This window comes from Lissotriton vulgaris, chromosome 5 (genome assembly GCF_964263255.1).
Source record: "Lissotriton vulgaris chromosome 5, aLisVul1.2, whole genome shotgun sequence".
Taxonomy (NCBI): domain Eukaryota; kingdom Metazoa; phylum Chordata; class Amphibia; order Caudata; family Salamandridae; genus Lissotriton; species Lissotriton vulgaris.
Window position 1 is genome coordinate 1066681473 of NC_141693.1, and position 19490 is coordinate 1066700962.

Here is a 19490-nt window from a genome sequence, read left to right on the forward strand (position 1 = left end):
ATGTACTATTGATGTTGATTACTGATGCAAGTTAACATTGCTGAAAATATTACTACTGATTTCATGACATCTGCATGTACTGAGCTGTAGTTTCTCCAAAGACATAGGAGTAACGCTATTTTTCCTGACAGAATGTTTAATACTAAACTGTGAATACTAAGAATAAGAGAACAGATAATATTTTTATAAAGCAGCTCATATTTTTCCATACTTTGGTGTAGTGTCATTTTTGTGTGTTATTGCGTGGAATTACTGCTGGGTGGTTTGCAACCATCACACTTGTGCCTCTAGTATTTAGGTCTTACCCTAGGCCAGGCTACCCTAGGTGACCTGACATCCCAGGTTCCAACAATAAGGCTGAGAGGACCGCGTACAGGGTGCCCATACAGAAGTTCAAAGGGGCTGAAGCCCACTCCCTTCTGTGGCACTTCCCTGTAAGAGAATAGCAAACAGGGTAGGAGGACGTCCCATTTCCTCCGCAGGCTTTCGGGCAGACTTCTGATCATGCCCTTCAAGGTTTTGTTAAACCTCTCAACCAGTCCATTTGACTAGGGGTGATAAGGAGTGGTGAACCGGTAGGTCACTCCACACTCCTTCCACATCGCCCGCATATAAGCTGACATGAAGTTGGTCCCCCTGTCAGACACAACTTCCTTGGGGAATCCCACTCGGGTAAAGATCCCCATTAGGGCTCTAGCCACCACAGGTGCAGTGACTGTCCTCAGAGGAATTGCCTCTGGGTACCGTGTGGCATGATCCACCAGAACCAGGATGAACCTGTGACCAGCTGTTGTTGGTGGATCTAAAGGCCCTACAATGTCGATGCCCACCCTCTCAAAGGGTGTGCTAACGACTGGAAGTGGTTCCAGGGGAGCCTTCAGCTTCACCCCTGTTTTCCCACTGGCCTGGCAGGATACACATGTCCGACAGTAAGTGTTGGACGCCACTTTCATCTGAGGCCAGTAAAAGTGGAGGACAAGCCGAGCAAAGGTCTTATCCTGGCCTAAGTGTCCTGCCAAGGGTATAGCATGAGCCAATTCCAGCAGAAAGGCTCGGTATTGTTGCGGGACTACCAAGGCCCTTGATGAACCAGGTAAGGGTACCTTGGGTTCACTGTAGAGGAGTCCATCCTCCCAGTAAATATGGTAGTGTCCCGTAACATCACCTGCTGCCTGGGCTTCAGCCTGCCGCCTCAGTCCCTCAAGGGTAGGGCACTCCCTCTGCCCTTTACAGACTTCCTCTCTGGTAGGACCTCCCTCCACATGCCACTCAGCAGGGATGGGTAAATCCTCCAGAGAGTCTACTTCCCCCTCCACGGACTCCTGGTCCACCACCGCAGGTGGCCGTCTGTCTCATGGGGTGTGGAAGCCGAAGCAGGCTCTTCCGGTCTCCGGGTCCGTCCTTTTTTGGCAGCGGGTTGGGCCATTGTTCCAGGCTCCAACCCAGGCGAACTCCCTCTCCGGGCAGTCGCAGACCGTGTGCTCACACAGGCCCAGTCAGGTGTACCCAGCATCGCAGTGTGCGTCCGGTATTCCACCTCTCTCCAAGTGTTGTGCTCCATGTCATTCCCCAGCAGACAATCAACTGGCACGGCAGGGCTTACGGCAACTCGAAGTGAACCTGCAACCCCCTCCCACTCAAAGGGAACCTCAGCCACTGGATAGTGGCCCATTCTGCCGTCAACCATCGCGGCGGGGTGGAGTACATTGGGAACCACCTGCTCTGGAGACACCAGTTGACTTCTCACCATAGTCATACTGGCTCCTGTATCTCTCAGAGCCTCCCCTCTCTGGCCATTGATGGTAACCCATTGCCCATACTTTGTAGTATTTGGGGGCACCTGGATCTTTGGAACCATCTCCCGCTCTCCCAGGGACACTAAGGTGACACCCGCCCACTCACCCCCCTTATTTAAGGGCAACTCCTCCCCGAGCGCTACACTAGCTACTCCCGGTGGTTTTCCTCCGGTGGGAGGGGGTGGTCTCTTTGGGCATCTGACATCTCCCTTATAATGTCCAACACCACCACACTCAAAACAGTGGAGAACCCTTGGCTGCTGGCTTTGGCCAGGATTAGGGTTTCTGGGCGGGTTTGCCTTAGGGGTGAAACCTGTTCCCTTCCCTTGGAAATTGTTTTGGGGACCTTTAGAGAACTCCCTCTTTATCTCTCCCCCCTCCTTCTTCTGGGGGGCGCCCTGTCCGGCCTTTTGGGAATCCCCTCCAGCCCCCTTTGAGGACACCCGGGTACTTGCCCAGATGTCCGCCTCCTCTGTAAGCTTCCGGGGATTGGTCAGCTTGCTGTCCACGAGGTGTTGGCGCAGCTCGGGAAAACATTTCTCGAGGAGGTGCTCTTTCAAAAATAGATCATACAGCCCCTCATAATCCTTCACCTCACTGCCCTTGACCCAACCCTCCAAGGCTTTCTTGGCGTAATCTAAGAAATCCACCCAATTCTGGGTACTCAGTTTGTGACTTCCCCTAAATCTTTGTCTGTATTTTTCAGGGGTAAGTCCAAACTTTTTCACCAGTGCCACTTTCATTGTAGGGTAGTGGGTTTGCTCATCCTGCTCCAGAGCCAACAAGGTATCCCTGCCAGCAGGTGGCATATATTTATACAGCCCACCCCCCCAGTGAGTGTCTGAGATCCCATGAGCCCTTAAAGAAACTTCATATGCGGCTAACCATTTGGCAATGTCATCGCCTGTGGTGTAACTAGCAATAACATCCTTGGGTAGATAGGGTCTGGGTTCCCTGGTATTTACTTTGTTTTCGCTGCCACCATCGTTTGGATTAGGAGACCTTAGTGTTAAGGCTTGAAGGTCTAGCTCCTTTATGGTTCGTTCGTGGGCCAACCTCCTGTCCTCCCTCTCAATTTCCATTCTAGCTAAATCCAATTTCATTCTCCTCTCCTCCCTCCTGTCTTCCAACTCGGCGTCAGTTAAACTCCTCACCGAGACGCTGCTGCCCTCCCTCGAAAGTGTCTTGGGACCTGTCAGCAGATTCCCCCTTCCAGCTTGGTACAGCATTGCAGTCTCAAGGACAGTGTCCCTATCACTCTCTTCTGTGTCCTGTTCCTCCACTATATGAGCTTCCACCCATGCCCTTATGCTTGTCAGTAACTCGCTTTTCTTGGCACCTTTTTTGAAGAATACCCCCTGTTGTTGACACCACTCTTTCAGTTGGGTCACAGTGTAGGACTCTACTCTAGCTCTTCAAGGTTTAATTCCATTTTTCAAATATGGGATTAAATGAGTACTCAGGAGCGAACTAAGCAGCGTGATCTGAGGATAACCTCCACCCACCACCAGGAACAAATTTGGAAAAACAAAAGTCAAATTAGGAGGGCCGCAAGGAGAAAACTCCTGGTGTAGGCCAGTGTATTGCGTTTAATTACTATTGAGTAGCTGCAACCAAGTCAGGATCCCACCGCTGGACACCAATTTGTTGGAACCTGGGATGTCAGGTCACCTAGGGTAGCCTGGCCTAGGGTAAGACCTAAATACTAGAGGCACAAGTGTGAAGGTTGCAAACCACCCAGCAGTAATTCCACGCAATAACACACAAAAATGACACTACACCAAAGTATGGAAAAATATGAGCTGCTTTATAAAAATATTATCTGTTCTCTTATTCTTAGTATTCACAGTTTAGTATTAAACATTCTGTCAGGAAAAATAGCGCTACTCCTATGTCTTTGGAGAAACTACAGCTCAGTACATGCAGATGTCATGAAATCAGTAGTAATATTTTCAGCAATGTTAACTTGCATCAGTAATCAACATCAATAGTACATTTCATTACATTAGACTCCAAATTTTGATGAGACTCAACTTCTGTGAAGTGCTCTATAACTCTCCCTCTCAGCCACTCTAACTACCACAATGGGACACTACCACAGAAAGGTTTCAGTTGTACAGGAATGTGCATCAGCAGTCCCTTTTAGACACCTACTCTCCTACTTAACTAGCAGGTACTCTTAGAACAGCATCATTGGCCACTGCTTAATCCCTCAGTATCTACTTCCAAACCTAGACTGGCTCCTCTGGAGTAATGACCTGCTATAAGCAATGAGCCAGTCTGGGTATTCCAGGTAAACAACTGTCAGTGTAGCCCCTTTCAGAGATTCCTCATGGATGCTGTACACTTTAGATTAGAATCTCAGCTAAAGCGCTGACTATGTCTCACTTCCCCTGTTTAATCACCTCCTTACTTGTAGTACATTGGTTAGTTGAAATCTTGAGTCCAGAGGCAGGGCAAAGGAGCAGAACGCGGGAAAGGCTCACCAACCTCCAGGGCCCCTCAGCTTCCCCCTCCTACTCGAGCCAGCTCCTCCGTGTGGCTTCCGAGCAAGGAAAGGGAGCTTCTGCGATTCCTTTGAGCCGCTGCTGGGCTCCTCAACTCTCCCCTCCCGCTCGTGTCAGCACCTTCGTGAGGCGCTCGAGCGGGGGAGAGACGATGCAACTCTCTTCAGCCGCTGCTGGGCTCTCGGCGCTTCCCCGCCTGGTCCCGCCTCCGCCTTCCTGAAGGGAAGCGGCGCGACTGGGCATGCGCGAGCGAGCGGCGGCTGTACCTGGAGTCTGCTCGGTTCTGCCTCCTCTGGCCCCGCCCACAAGCGCCGGCTTACTCGCTCTCTGTGCCGGGTTAGCGCTGACAGGGGACAGCTCAGGAAAGACGATCCTCTTCTCACAGCGACCACCGCAGCCACCGGTCACAGAGCACACAGGCGGACTGAACAAGCGGCCAGTGCACGATGTGGCGCCTCGTAAAATGCACGCTACCAGCCCCACTAGAGTCACTTGGAGATCACTTAAGCAAGGGCAGCCCCAGGTAACAGGGAAAAGGGGAAATAAGCTTGTGATTTATGGCGATTGACTCCGCACCAGCTCACAGTCCTTATAGCCACTGTAATAGTATCCTGGAGTCACTTCCCTCAAGTTCCTTTACTGGGCAGAGGACTGCGCTCCGCAGCGCTGCAGTCTCCTTCTCCTTTTGACACCCCCTGTATGGTTACACTAGGGGCAACTAGTCACCCAGGGTCTCCAGTCATCCAACGCAGCAGGGCCAGGACAAATAACCCAAGGGAGGAAGGGTGGTGAATCAGTAAGGCAACCCTCTGACTATCCTACCTCCACCTTTAGCTACAGCCTGTCCTCCAGCTGACTCTCTCTGGCAAGACAAAATGGCTGTCCAGCATTCCGCCTTTTATAGGCTGACCCTCAGAAGTCCAGAAGGGACCAGAAGGTTCTGGAACGCCCTATTCTACTCTATGGGACAGGTTCTAGGTTTGGCAATTAGGGCAGTTGGTAGCCACCATTTTGTGACTCCAGCTTTATTCCTGTCAGAACAGGCCTCTAGGCCTGAGGTGAAAAACTATGAGGGGGGAAAGAACACCTATCCCCTTGACCAACACCTAGAAAAAGCTAGTGGACACAAAAATTAATAAAGGTATGAGGGGCAAAAAGGGGACAAAATAAATAATAAATTGGAGGGACTACGCAAAAAGCCAGACAGGTCTAACAGTCGTAGAGATGACGCAGTGAATAAACTGGGTTTTCCCCATGCTACGCTCCCCGGTCCGCTCCCCGGTGCACGTACCGGGCGCTTCCCCCCGCGCAAATCAAAAAAAAAATGTTTTAGCCCCGCAGGGCCCTTTTATAGCCCCCACATCAAACCTAGAGAGTCAGGGGGGGTCTACTCTGCCCCCTTATGGTCATTTCCCCCTTTGTTTTTGCCACCTCTTGTGTCTCGATCTTAGCGAGGCACAAGATGGCGGCCGCTCCGGACTGTTTCGAATGTTTACTGACACCCGAGAGCCAATCAGCTTTCCGCGCGCAAGTCGCGTAGCACGCCCGGTGCGCTCCCCGGTACGCGTACCGGGGCGCGCCAATAGATATAGATATTTTTTTTAACCTAAATTACTCAAAAACCACTGGAGCACATATCTTGAGACATAGCAAAGGCACATCGGGCTACCAGTCCCTACAATTTTGCCAAGTTTTGTGGAAATCCATTCAGCCGTTCGGGCTAAAAGTGAGTTCGACCGCCCTATGGAAATTAACATGGAGAAAACACGTTTTGGGACCCCCTTTTATCTCGGCCCCCGCTTGACGAATCCCCCCCACATTTTCAGGGAAGGAGCGGAGCGGGCCACCTTCTTTGAGAAATTCGTGAAGATTCGTCCACCGGCGCCAAAGTTATTCCCAATAGAATGTTGCGGATTTCCTATGGATCCTAACTATAACTACCTACTGGCGACCACCAGTAGGTAATATATATATATTAATATGCAAAAAAGAAGGAGAGAACTCTGAGTAGTTCTCAGTTTAGGTGGAAAGCAGCTCCTGTTAGAGCACTCTCAACACCAGCAACACTCTAGATCTGCTCACCTCAACTGTCTGTTTTTCTATCAAAGTTTTTAAGCATAGGATTAGCAAAGTGCCATCCACGCCGAGATAGAAAAGGACAAAGTCTTTTGCCATTTCTACAGCAAAGTCTTTAAGCATAGGACTAGCACAATGCTGTCCTTGCTGAGCTGTAAAATGTCAAAAGCTATTTATCACTCCAGGCACAGTATTACAGCTCTGAATTGGTAAAATACCAACTCAAGCCAACCTGAAATGAGTAAAAGCAACCCCTGACACAGTACTTCGCTCTAATTAGAGCTCTTCAGAGAGGTATAGCTTTGTCCAGACACAAGGAAGCACCCAATATAAGTCAAAACAAAACCCTTTCAGGCATAGAGTGACGCATACATTATGCAAAAAAGAAGGAGAGAACTCTGGGTAGTTCTCAGTTTAGGTGGAAAGCAGCTCCTGTTAGCGCACTCTCAACACCAGCGACACTCTAGAGCTGCTCACCTCAAATGTCTGTTTTTTCTGTCAACGTTTTTAAGCATAGGATTAGCAAAGTGCCATCCACGCCGAGATAGAAAAGGACAAAGTCTTTTACCATTTCTATAGCAAAGTCTTTAAGCATAGGACTAGCACAATGCTGTCCTTGCGGAGCTGTAAAATGACAAAAGCCATTTATCACTCCAGGCACAATATTACAGTTCTGAATTGGTAAAATACCAACTCAAGCCAACCAGAAATGAGTAAAAGCAACCCCTGACACAGTGTTTCCCTCTAATCAGAGCTCTTCAGAGAGGTATAGCTTTGTCCAGGCACAAGGAAGCACCCAGTATAAGTCAAAACAAAACCCTTTCAGGCATAGAGTGACACATATATTATGCAAAAAAGAAGGAGTGAACTCTGGGTAGTTCTCAGATTAGGTGGAAAGCAGCTCCTGTTAGAGCACTCTCAACACCAGTGACACTCTAGATCTGCTCACCTCAAATGTCTGTTTTTCTATCTATATATACATATATACACACACACACACACACAAGAAGTTTTGAATACTCATCCTAAATATCAAGAAAGGCTACAACCAATAGGCTAAATTCACAAAGAGGGGAGTAAATGCTGGAGGTAGAGAGCTGCAGGTCTTGGCAGAACATGGTGAAAGCGGAAGCAGGTTTAGCATAATGTGTTTCAATGGGCAGCAGGTGTTGAACATTGTCAAATCAAGAAAAGCAGTGATTTTATACTGCTGCTCAAATACCTTCCCCTAAAATGAAAGCCCTGGGTGAAAAACATTACGGCTATCACATGGAGTGCCACAGCTCATAAGGAATCTTCCTTCTTCCTTTTGAGTCTGAGAATGCAAACGAGGAGCAGTCCAGTCAGGCTTGTGGGAACTGTGGATCCCCAATGCAAATATTCTCTGTTTACAGGCCTTGTGGGCCTGTGGTCCTCATTATCTAGTACATCATTCAGAGACCATTCGGAAGGGTTTGCACAGGCATGTAGATACAAGAGAACCCTTTCATGATTGGTCCTGGTGGTGAGTTTTTTGTCCTACTTAGTCTGCAGAAGTCACCTCCTAGAGGTAAAATCACAGCAGCGTGAGAGCTGATGTCTTACTCTAAGAGAAGTCCAACACTGGCTATCCCACAATCACCTAAAACCATGACAAGACAGAAATCCTACTCATATCCAACAAAGAGCAGACCCCCCAAGTCACAGAATGGCTAAAAACCATTGATGCTCTTAACTGCAATCAACCTGGTTGACCCTGTAAATTCCCTGGAAATCACTATGGACCCAAACCTAAACATGGTCAAACATATGAAGAACACTGCAAAAAGTGCATTTTTCAATCTAAATCTTCTCAATAAAATAAAACCCTTCATCCCTCCCAATGACCTCAAACTGGCCACACAGTACCTGGTTCTGTCTAACTGGACTATGAGAATGCAACCCTCACAGGCATGGCAAAATCCCACTTGGCACCCCTCAGTTCTCCCCTAAATGCAGCTGTCAGGATGATCACCCGAGTAAAGAAATATGACCATATCTCTCCCTCTCTTAGAGAGCTAAAATGGCTCCCAATTGAAATGCGCTCCAACTTCAGAACTGCTCGTCTCACACACAAAGCTTTTCACACTGGTAAACCTGCCTGCTTAGCTTCCAAACTTAATAAGGCAGGCCAGATAAGGAATCTCAGGAGTACAAACACTCTACTTCCCATTCCCCCGAAAACTCGCAAACAAAAAATCTTTTCACGCTCCTTCTCTGTAAATGCGCCAAAAATCTGGAACTCCATCCCAGTCCACATCAGGACTAACCCCTCCTTCATAAACTTCAGACGTCAGCTCAAAGACCTCTTCCTCAACTGAACACCTTTGAATAGATAGCTGCAGCAATCCCTCTGTCACAGGAATCTTGCCCAGAACAGTTTATAGAAGCTTTGATAAGAAGTAATCTACATCACCTGCCTTTTGACTCGCTCCTTGCTCCCCTATCCTGAAAAGAATTCATCATGAGACAAAGCTGATTACTGATATACTTTGTGTTCGATTACATCATGATAAATGTTTTAAAGCACTCCGATACCTTCGGGTCTGGCCAGCGCTATATAAAACTCTTAAATAATATAAATAAAGAAATGTATGTAACAAACGGATGCATTCTGGGAGATAGAGACTCTGGAGGCCTACATATCCAAGTAAGTTTAGCCACTATAAATTCACATTCAGAGACTTCTGAGATTCTTGCACTTGCAGAACACCCAGTCCCCTCTTTCAGCTGAATATATAAAATAGGGAATCGGCTTGGTTAATTGAAAATTTTCATGATTTTAAATTTACCCATTCAGTTTCATGATTGTTGTTGGACCTTTAAAGAATTAAAGGCCTTCATGTAAAGACTAAATTAACTCAAAGGTGCTTGAAATAGGTATGGCTTAGTAAGGTAAGAAATGCATTTTGGAATCTGTTTATTAGGTGGATGATGTAGCAATAATATGTTAGTATGCTGACACAGAAAATGTTTCGGAGTGCAGCATTACATGTATGTAGAGTGAACACAGACCTATGCATGATACAGACAGCGTCTATGTGAAGTGAACAAAGACCTATACATGCTTCGGACAGCATCCCAATGTGAAGTGAACATAGGGATATACATGCTGCAGACAGTGTGCCTATGTGAAGTGAACCCAGACCTATACATGCTGCAGACAGCGTCCCATTGTAAAGTAAACACAGGGCTATACATGCTGCAGCGAGGGTGCCTATGTGAATTGAACACAGACCTATACATGCTGCAGACAGCGTCCCATTGTGAAGTGAACATAGACCTATACATGCTGCGGAGAGCGTCCCCACGTGAAGTGAACATTAACCTATACATTCTGCAGACAGCGTCCCTTTTTTAAAGTGCACACAACCCTACACATGCTGCAGACAGTGTCCCTATGTGAAGTGAACATAGACCTATACATGCTGCAGACAGCATCCCATTGTAAAGTGAACACAGGGATATACATGCTGCAGCCAGCGTCCCTATATGAAGTGAACACAGACCTATACATGCTTCAGACAGCGTCCCATTGTGAAGCGAACATAGACCCATACATCCTGCACACAGCATCCCTATTTGAAGTGAACATAGACCTATACATGCTGAAGACAGCGTCCCATTGTGAAGCGAACATAGACCTATACATGCTGCAGACAGCCTCCCATTGTGAAGTGAACAAAGACCTATACATGCTGCAGACAGCATCCCATTGTGCAGTGAACATAGGGCTATACATGCTGCAGACAGCGTCTCATTGTGAAGCGAACATAGACCTATACATCCTGCAGACAGCATGCCTATGTGAAGTGTACATAGACCTATACATGCTGCAGACAGAGTCCCATTGTGAAGTGAACATAGACCTATATGTGCTGCAGACAGCATCCCTATTTGAAGTGAACAAAGACCTATACTTGCTGCAGACAGCATCTCTATGTGAAGTGAACACAGACCTATACATGTTGCAGACAGTGTCCCATTGTGAAGTGAACATAGACCTATACATGTTGCAGGCCGCGTCCCTATGTGAAAAGAACATGGACATATACATGCTGCAGACAGCTTCTCATTGTGAAGAGAACATATACCTATACATGCTGCAGACAGCTTCCCTATGTGAAGTGAACACAGACCTATACATGCTGCAGACAGCCTCCCATTGTGAAGTGAACATAGGGCTATACATGCTGCAGACAGCGCCCCTATGTGAAGTGAACATAGACCTATACATCCTGCAGACAGCGTCCCATTGTGAAGTGAACACAGATCTATACATGCTGCAGACAGCGTGCCTATGTGAAGTGAACACACACCTATACATGCTGCAGACAGCGTCCCTTTCTGAAGTGCACACAGACCTACACATGCTGCAGACAGCGTCTCTATGTGAAGTGAACACAGACCTATACATGCTGCAGACAGCGTCCCTATGTGAAGTGTACACAGACCTATACATGCTGCAGACAGGGTCCCATTGTGAAGTGAGCACAGGGCTATACATGTTGCAGGCAGCTTCCCATTGTGAAGGGTACAGAGGGCTATACATGCTGCAGACATCGTTCCTATGTGAAGTGAAGAAATACCTATACATGCTGCAGACAGCGTCCCATTGTGAAGAGAACATAGGGCTATACATGCTGCCAACAGCGTCCCATTGTGAAGCGAACATAGACCTATACATCCTACAGACAGCGTCCCTATATGAAATGAAATATAGACCTATACATGCTTCAGACAGCGTCCTTATGTGCAGTGAACAAAGGTGTATCCGTGCTGCAGACAGCATCCCTATGTGAGGTGAACATAGACCGATACCTGCTGCAGACAGCGTCCCTATGCGAAGAGAACACAGATATATACATGCTGCACACAGGTGTGCTGCAGACAGCTTCCCTATGTGAAGTGAACACAGACCTATACATGCTGCAGACAGCATCCTTATGTGAAGTGAACATAGAATTTTACATGCTGCAGACAGCGTCCCTATTTGAAGTGAACAAAGACTAATACTTGCTACAGACCGCTTCCCTATGTGAAGTGAACACAATCCTATACATTCTTCAGACAGCATCCCATTGTGAAGTGAACATAGGGCTATACATGCTGCAGACAGCGTTCCTATGTGAAGTGAAGATATACCTATACATGCTGCAGACAGTGTCCCATTGTGAAGAGAACATAGGGCTATACATGCTGCCGACAGCGTCCCACCGTGAAGCGAACATAGACCTATACATCCTGCAGACAGCGTCCCTATGTGAAGTGAACATAGACCTATACATGCTGCAGACAGCGTCCCTATGTGAAGCGAACAAAGGTGTATCCATGCTGCAGACAGCGCCCCTTGAGAGGTGAACCTAGACTGATACCTGCTGCAGACAGCGTCCTTATGTGAAGTGAGCATAGAACTATACATGCTGCAGACAGCGTCCCTATGTGAAATGAACAAATACCTATACTTGCTGCAGGCTGTGTCCCTATGTGAAGTGAACACAATCCTATACATGCTGCAGACAGCGTCCTATTGTGAAGTGAACATAGGGCTATACATGCGGCAGACAGCGTACCATTGTGAAGTGATCATAGACCTATACATCCTGCAGACAGCATCCGTATGTGAAGTGAACATAGACCCACACATGCTGCAGACAGCGACGAAAAGAACATGGACATATACATGCTGCAGACAGAGTCCCATTGTAAAGAGAATATAGACCTATACATGCAGCAGACAGAGTCCCTATGTGAAGTGAACATAGACCTATACATGCTGAAGACAGTGTAATTGTGAAGTGAACACAGACCTATGCATGCTGCAGACAGCCTCCCATTGTGAAGTGAACATAGGGCTATACATGCTGCAGACAGCTTCCCTATATGAAGTGAACATAGACCTATACATCCTGTAGACAACGTCCCTATGTGAAGTGAACATAGACCTATACATGCTGCAGACAGCGTCCCCATGTGAAGTGAACAAAGGCGTATCCGTGCTGCAGACAGCGTCCCTGTGTGAAGTGAACATAGACATATACCTGCTGCAGACAGCGTCCCTATGTGAAGTAAACACAGACCTATACATGCTGCAGACAGTGTCCCTATGTGAAGTGAGCAGAGACCTATACTTGCTGCAGCCTGCGTCCCTATGTGAAGTGACACAGACCTATACATGCTGCAGACAGCATCCCATTGTGAAGTGAACAAACAAATATACATGCAGCAGACAGCGTCCCTATGTGCAGTGAACACAGACCTACACATGCTGCAGACAGCGTGCCCATGTGAAGTGAACACAGACCTATACATGCTGCAGACAGCGTCCCATTGTGAAGTGAACATAGAGCTATACATGCTGCAGACAAGTTCCCTACGTGAAGTGAACACAGACCTGTACCTGCTGCAGACAGCATCCCTATGTGAAGTGAACATTGACCTATGCATGCTGCAGACAGCTTGCCTATGTGTTGTGAACCCAGACCTATACATGCTGCAGACAGTGTCCCTATTGTGAAGAGAACATTGACCTATACATGCTGCAGACAGCGTCCTTTTGTGAAGAGAACATAGACCTATACATGCTACAGACAGCGTCCCTATGTGAAGTGAACATAAACCTATGCATGTTTGTGCAAGGTTCACAATACGGGGAAGATGGCGGCCAGTCGATAAGCCCGGTCGGGAGCTCCGTGCCTGGGCTGCTGCAGAATGGCGTTGCGAGTGGAGAGGAGCTGCTGTTTTCGACAGTTTTGACACTTTTTGGATCGAAGATCGCATTGGGGCATAACATGTCCGAGGCTAGGAAGAGACTCAATAAGTGAAGTACTTCTCCCGTTTGTACCTCATCACCTGGAGTGCTCGCTCTCTCTCTGCCGGTGCTCAAGCGTTGTTCACACGGCAGGGGAGGGGAGCGCATTCTCCGCATCCGCATCGCGGCTGCTTTGCGGCTGAACTGTCGGGGTTTTTTTTTTTTTCTGACTTACTCACCGACAGTGGGGGGTTTCTCTGGCGTCCCGCTTGAGGTTGCTGGTGTTGCAGCGGAGGTATAACAGCTGGGGCAAGGTCCCCGATCTCCTCAGCGGAGCTCACTCATCCGCAAATCGGCAATCCAGACAAGCACCGGCTGGTGGGAGGCGGCGTCACGGGCCCAGCGTAACTGCAGGAGAGCAGTGAGCCGGATCTCGGTGTTCCTCAGAGGTAAGGCGGGAGGAGCTGAGGTACGGGACAGTCTGGTTCTGCATCCAGGTGAACGTAAAAGTTTAAAAGTCTGCCCAGGAGATCGGACTGGCTGCGGCTTGTTTCTGTTTCAAGTCGGGGAGCAACTAGCAGACTTTTCTAATAAATCGAAATCCCTGAGCAGTTTAAGCAGACTGGGAGAGCTCAGTTTGGCCCATTCTCTGATAGAGGCACCAGAAAAGGAACTTTGCCCCCTGTTCTGTTACTCGCCCAGCCAGCATATAAACACCGCAGGTAGGCTTCTTGTAGCAAAAGTGGAGGGGGCAAAGGGAAATATAGACAGTACAAACCTTCCAACATCTAACTTAATAAACCCGGCTTTTGATAAAGTCCACTTTACCCCGGCCATAAGGAAAGATTTACACACAGGGTCTCCATACTCTCAAGAAGCGGGGAAAATTGCACTAAAGGCGGATAAGGGTGTAAAAGTAGACCCTGAGGCGAGGGGGAGGTCCTCTTACTGTCTAAGAAACAGACAGTTCCTTAAGTCAAGTTTACCCCCGGCAGCTAAACAGTCCGTTATCCCACGAATTACCAAAAGAGTCTCACGGAAAGCCCTGAAATTGCAAGTAGGCAAACCTCTAAACAAAAAGGGACTGGTAGGATATAATCTGGAGCTAGGCGAGGGGGGTAAAACCTCTAAAATAAAAATCACGCCCTCGTTAAGGTCTTACTTTAAGGTGCAAGATCGGGCATAGAATCAAAGTCGTGAAGCATCCAGAGAATCAGAGAAAGTTAGTAGCCGTAAGTCCAACATGGAAAGCTCCGTCCCCCCGGCTCTAACAGAAGCCTCGGCGGACGTTCTAACCGATGCCCCCACAGAGATCCTCACAGGAGAGTTAGTAGAACAGCTAAAGGAAGGGGTGCAGACCCCAACTTCAAATCAGATCGTAATTCAGAGCTTGCCTCCCAGCCAGAACCTGAGTCAGGCTCAATGCTCACCTCAGGGCCCGCCAGAATTGTGCCTAACAGCCCCTCTAAAAGTCCACCCACTAATCCTACTAATCCGCAGGGTGACTCACGAAGCAGTATGGACGTCATGTTGGAAAAGATGCTAGACGAGATGAGGTCTAGGTTTAAAATATCAGAGGATAATCAGAACAAGTTCCAAGAAAGATTTGAATCATTGGACTCCAAACTAATAGCTTTAAACAATAGAGTCTCCTTAGTGGAAGCAGAAGTTGAGGGTCTAACCAGGAAAGTAGAGCTAACTCAGAAGGACATTAGAACCTTAAAGGCAAAGGGCAAAACCATCGACGAAAAGTTAGAAGCTTTAGAAAATCAGTCCAGAAGGTCTAATCTCAGACTCCTTAATGTTCCAGAAGGGCGAGAAGGGTCAGACATAAAGAAATTTATAATCTCACTTATAGAGGAGCACCTTCCATGGAGTAAAACCCTTGGCCTGGAAGATGACATTCAGAGGGTGCATCTGGACCCCTTTGGGAAACCTAAGGAGAGGAAAAACCCAAGGAAGATTCTAATAAATTTTAGAACCTATACAATCAAAGAGAGAATTCTTAGTGAGGCCCTGAAAAGTGGGGCGTATAGCAATGATGACTGGTCCTTTAAAATTTGATCCAACATCGCTAAAGTGACACAAGATAGACAATGGGAGTTGGGACAAAAAATGCCCGAACTGAAAGCGCTTAGGGCAACTGTTCAAATGAAGTTTCCGGCCTACCTTAGGATCATGTGGCGGAATAAGATGTACAACATTACAGACCCTCAGGAAGTCGAAACATTCCTAGACCAGATGCGCGACCAGATCCAGATACAATCACATACTTAGATATAGGCATAAAATGTAACCACTAGTTGATGAAAACAGTAGCAGTAGCACTCTCACAGAACTTATCCACTTAGGCATGGAGCTCGAAGAGGGCTAGAACTAAGGCCCAAAGGAAAGGGAGGCTTCCACAGGGTGGGAGGGTGTCTTTCTGTGTCTTCTTTTTTCTTTTCTTTTTCTCATTTCACACAATCACACTTGGTTTAATCTATACACTAGAGGGAAAAAGGGGGGGGGAAGGCACACGGGAGATGGGAGCAAGGTAGGGAAAAATACAAAAAAATGTCCTCAGCAAAACGTTGATTACAAAGTTAAGGGGGTAACCAGGGCCTGGCTTAATAACTGTGGAAGCTGGCTAAAGGCAGGAAGAGATGAGAAAAAATCTTAAATACATAAAAATAACTTCCTGGAATGTCAACGGGCTAAGAACTAAGAGCAGACGATGAAAAAATTTTGAATACTTAAAATCTATTGATAGTGAGATAATAATCCTACAGGAAACACACCTATTAAAAAAAGAGTGGGAGGAAATAATGAAAACTAAGCATGGGCGAATTTTGCAAATTCCCGGTTCACGAATTTGCGTATTCACAAATTCGCAATCTGCAAAATCCGCGAATTCTTGCGGATTTTTTCTTTTTTTTGTGTTCGCAAGGGTTTCTGCCAGTTCGCAAGGGTTTTGTACCAGTACGCAAACGGTTGTGACTATGTTGTTTCTACGTCTGGTTCATCATCACAGGTTCACAGCACCCTCTGTTTCACCACTGCCACCCTCTGGTTCACCCATGCCACCCTCTGATACATCACTGCCACCCTCTGGTTCATCACTGTAGATTATGGGGGGAAAAAGCAAGCACACCTGCCCTGCTTCAACTGACATGAATTAATTTGGGGTTGATTAATGTGTCACTGAATTTAAACTTCCAGTCTGGCACCTGCTTCCTTATCTGTAATTTGCTTTCTGTTGCAGTGCAATTTTTTTTCACAGGACCTTTGTGGCCTACTTGTAGCTATTCTATGAGCCTGCTGTGAGGGTCAGAGCAGGGTCATAGAATAGTTGCAAATAGGCAACTGAACTCTGGAGGGGCCCCTCAGGAAGCACTACAGGGAATGGTTACTAATGATGAGTTTGAACTTTTGCACCTGCTGAGTGCTTTCAGTTTTGCAAAACTCGTTTTTCTGCAATTTCGTGGGATTCGCGGGCGCGAATTTGCGCGAGATCGAATTCGGAAGCCGCAAATTTGTGCAAATATGCGATTTGTTTTTTTGCGGTGTGGTAGTTCGCAAGGTTTTGTGCGTTTTAGCGAGCCGCTTGTAGCGCAACGGCGCAAAGTTACCCTCACGGTCGTTCACGGGCGCGGCCATCTTGTTTGCATGACGTATTTCCGTTTCCTGGCGCTATGTGTAATCTCGCAAAGTGTGCAAGTCGCTAGTACAAGTTCGCGTGTGATCGCGAGGGAAATCTCGTGCGAACTTACCCACGCGGTCGTGAACGGGCGCGGCCATCTTGTTTCTCATTCATTGCTATGGTTCTGGGCATGCTTTCTGTATCCTCTCTGAATCTCTGCCATCCTTTGCTTGTTTGAAGTTTTTTTTAATCTATTTTACTTATTATCTATCCCTCTATTTTTCTAGCTCTATATTTTTGTGTTTTCTGCTACTTTTGGTTAATTTTAAACTACTTTTTTAAACTCTTTTCTTTTCTTCTTCCCTATTCTATTTCTTATTTAATATTTACCTTCCTTTCTGCCCAGACCATGGTAAAGGGAGCCGGGAAGCATCCTGAGAAGGGGAAGGGTCCCGCACCCCGTGCCCGGCTGCCGTGCAGGCGTTTGAGGGTGGAGCAGGTCACAGCCCAGAAGATCTTTAGCGCGGAGGAGGTGGCTGCACTCATTTTTTATGTTCAGCGCCGCCTCCCCAGGACCATCATGGCAGGCGGCAAGATCGCTAGCGAGTACGGGTTCCGGGAGCGCCGGAAGCAGTGGGAGAAGGTGTGTCGGGCCATGTACCAACACTCTCGGGTCCGGCGCACCTACAACCATCCCCACCCACCGTTGGACGGATCTCCTGGACTGGGAACGCGACTTGATTGACCTGCTCGGCCTCGAGATCCCCGGGCTTGGTGAGTAGTAGTAGCTATTTCTTCACTACTCTGTTTTCTCCTGCTCTGTGTGTTAATATATTGCAAATTTTTGTTTTTTACCAAGAGCAATAATGCTGCCGATTACATTATAGGTAAATTATATTTCAAAATCTTCTGTGCATTTCAGGTGCACTGCTCTCCTTCTCAGTAGCGTTGCTACTATGCTTATTTGTTTTCGATTTTGTGTTCATTTCATTGGCCTGCGAAATTATGTATGAGTGTAGTTTAAAGAACTGCATAATGCTAGACACTAAGGGTCAGATTTGTAATTACCGGCGCATCCCTGCAAAGTAGCAGGGATGCGCCAGTAATAGTGCGCCATGCCACCACCACCCATGGTGCGCCGTATTTACAATGCGGCGCACCATGGGCCCAAAACGTCACCGAAGCGTTAGGCATCTGTGCCGTAAAGGCGGCGCATTGCTGGAGTTGCGTTGCAATGATGGCGCAGCTCCAGCAATGCTCTGGGGTGCCCTGTCTCCCCAATGCTCCTCAAGCCGTCCGTCTGCTTCAAGCTGGCGCAGGGTTTGAGTCACACATCATTGTCCTAAAAGTGACTGATTGAAATCTTGTAGATTTTCCTCAGCCACTTTTAGGATGCGTTCCTGCGCAGGAACGCCCTCCCTTGCGCCGGAACGCCCCCTGATGGCGCAGGGCTTTACAACGTGATGCATCTCCCATATGCGTCACATTGTTAATATACGCCGCACCATGGCGCCTCTTTTGTTCTGCCGCTGCATCACAAAAGTCACGCAACAATGAAGCAAAAGAGCCGCAAGGGGCTTCTAAATCTGCCCCTACAGACTCAAGTCCAGTCCTTCCTTTGTACACCTGGCAATAAGAAGAAATAGTGGTGGTGGATTGATAGTTTGAGTATTTTAATGACTGGTTAATGTAGTAGGAAACTTTTTAGTGTTGTCGCTGATCTGCAATCACGATGGACTTAGTCTGTCAGTTCACGTGCTGAGGACTGCTGCCTGCCAGTCCTAGGTGAACCTTTACAGTAGTTTCTTTAGTGAGTTACATAACTTTCCAAGTCGACGGTCCGCAAATCAAGCAATACTAATATCGTAGTAGACCAAATGAGATAGGTCAATATATCCCGTGGAATAGTTGTCTATTTGCTATTTCACCAAAATATTTTGTTATTGTTCTTTTGAAATGTTTAATTTGGTTGACAAATATCATCCATGTTTTCTGGTCTTTCTTTCTTTCATGTTGTACATCAGCCCCCCCAGGGGCAAGAGGACATTGGAGGAGGCTGCTGCTGCTGCTGAACAAGGCCAGGATAGGTCAGGCGAGGGCTCCTTAGCTGGCCCCGGTAAGTTTTAATTTTAATATAGAGTACCTATTTTTTCCTAGCGTTCCTCATTCGATTTTTTCTAAATCGTCTTGGATCTTCTTGTAGACTGAATCTAAATTCTTATCCTGCCTCGACTATGACTCCCTGTGGTATTACTAGATTATTCTTATTAGTCTGTCTGTGTAGCTAACTAAGATTGCACATTTGGCAAAAGGTGTAAAACGAAACTCCCATTCTAGTCAGCAATAGCTCTATGCACTGAGTGCAGTCCTCTGGGATTGTCCATAATGTCTTTTCAAGTCTTCTAAATGTTTATGCTTCTTTGACAATTACCAACAATAAAAAGGTGAATGACCACCAAGAAAGAATAAGATACTAGTACTTTACTTTTGGTTTGGATGGGAGGACAATCCATACTACTACTGTTGCAGGGACAAATCTGCACAAACAGAACTACGGACACTAAATAGTGCATTGTTTATCAATTATGATAGGCGCAGGTAGACTTTCCACATACCTCAGTGATATCAGTCTTTGAAGAACCCCCAATCTCCTTACTGACTAGATAGTGTGGTAGAGTCATTTAGCTCCCGAATTCATCGATGATTGATCCCCAATGATG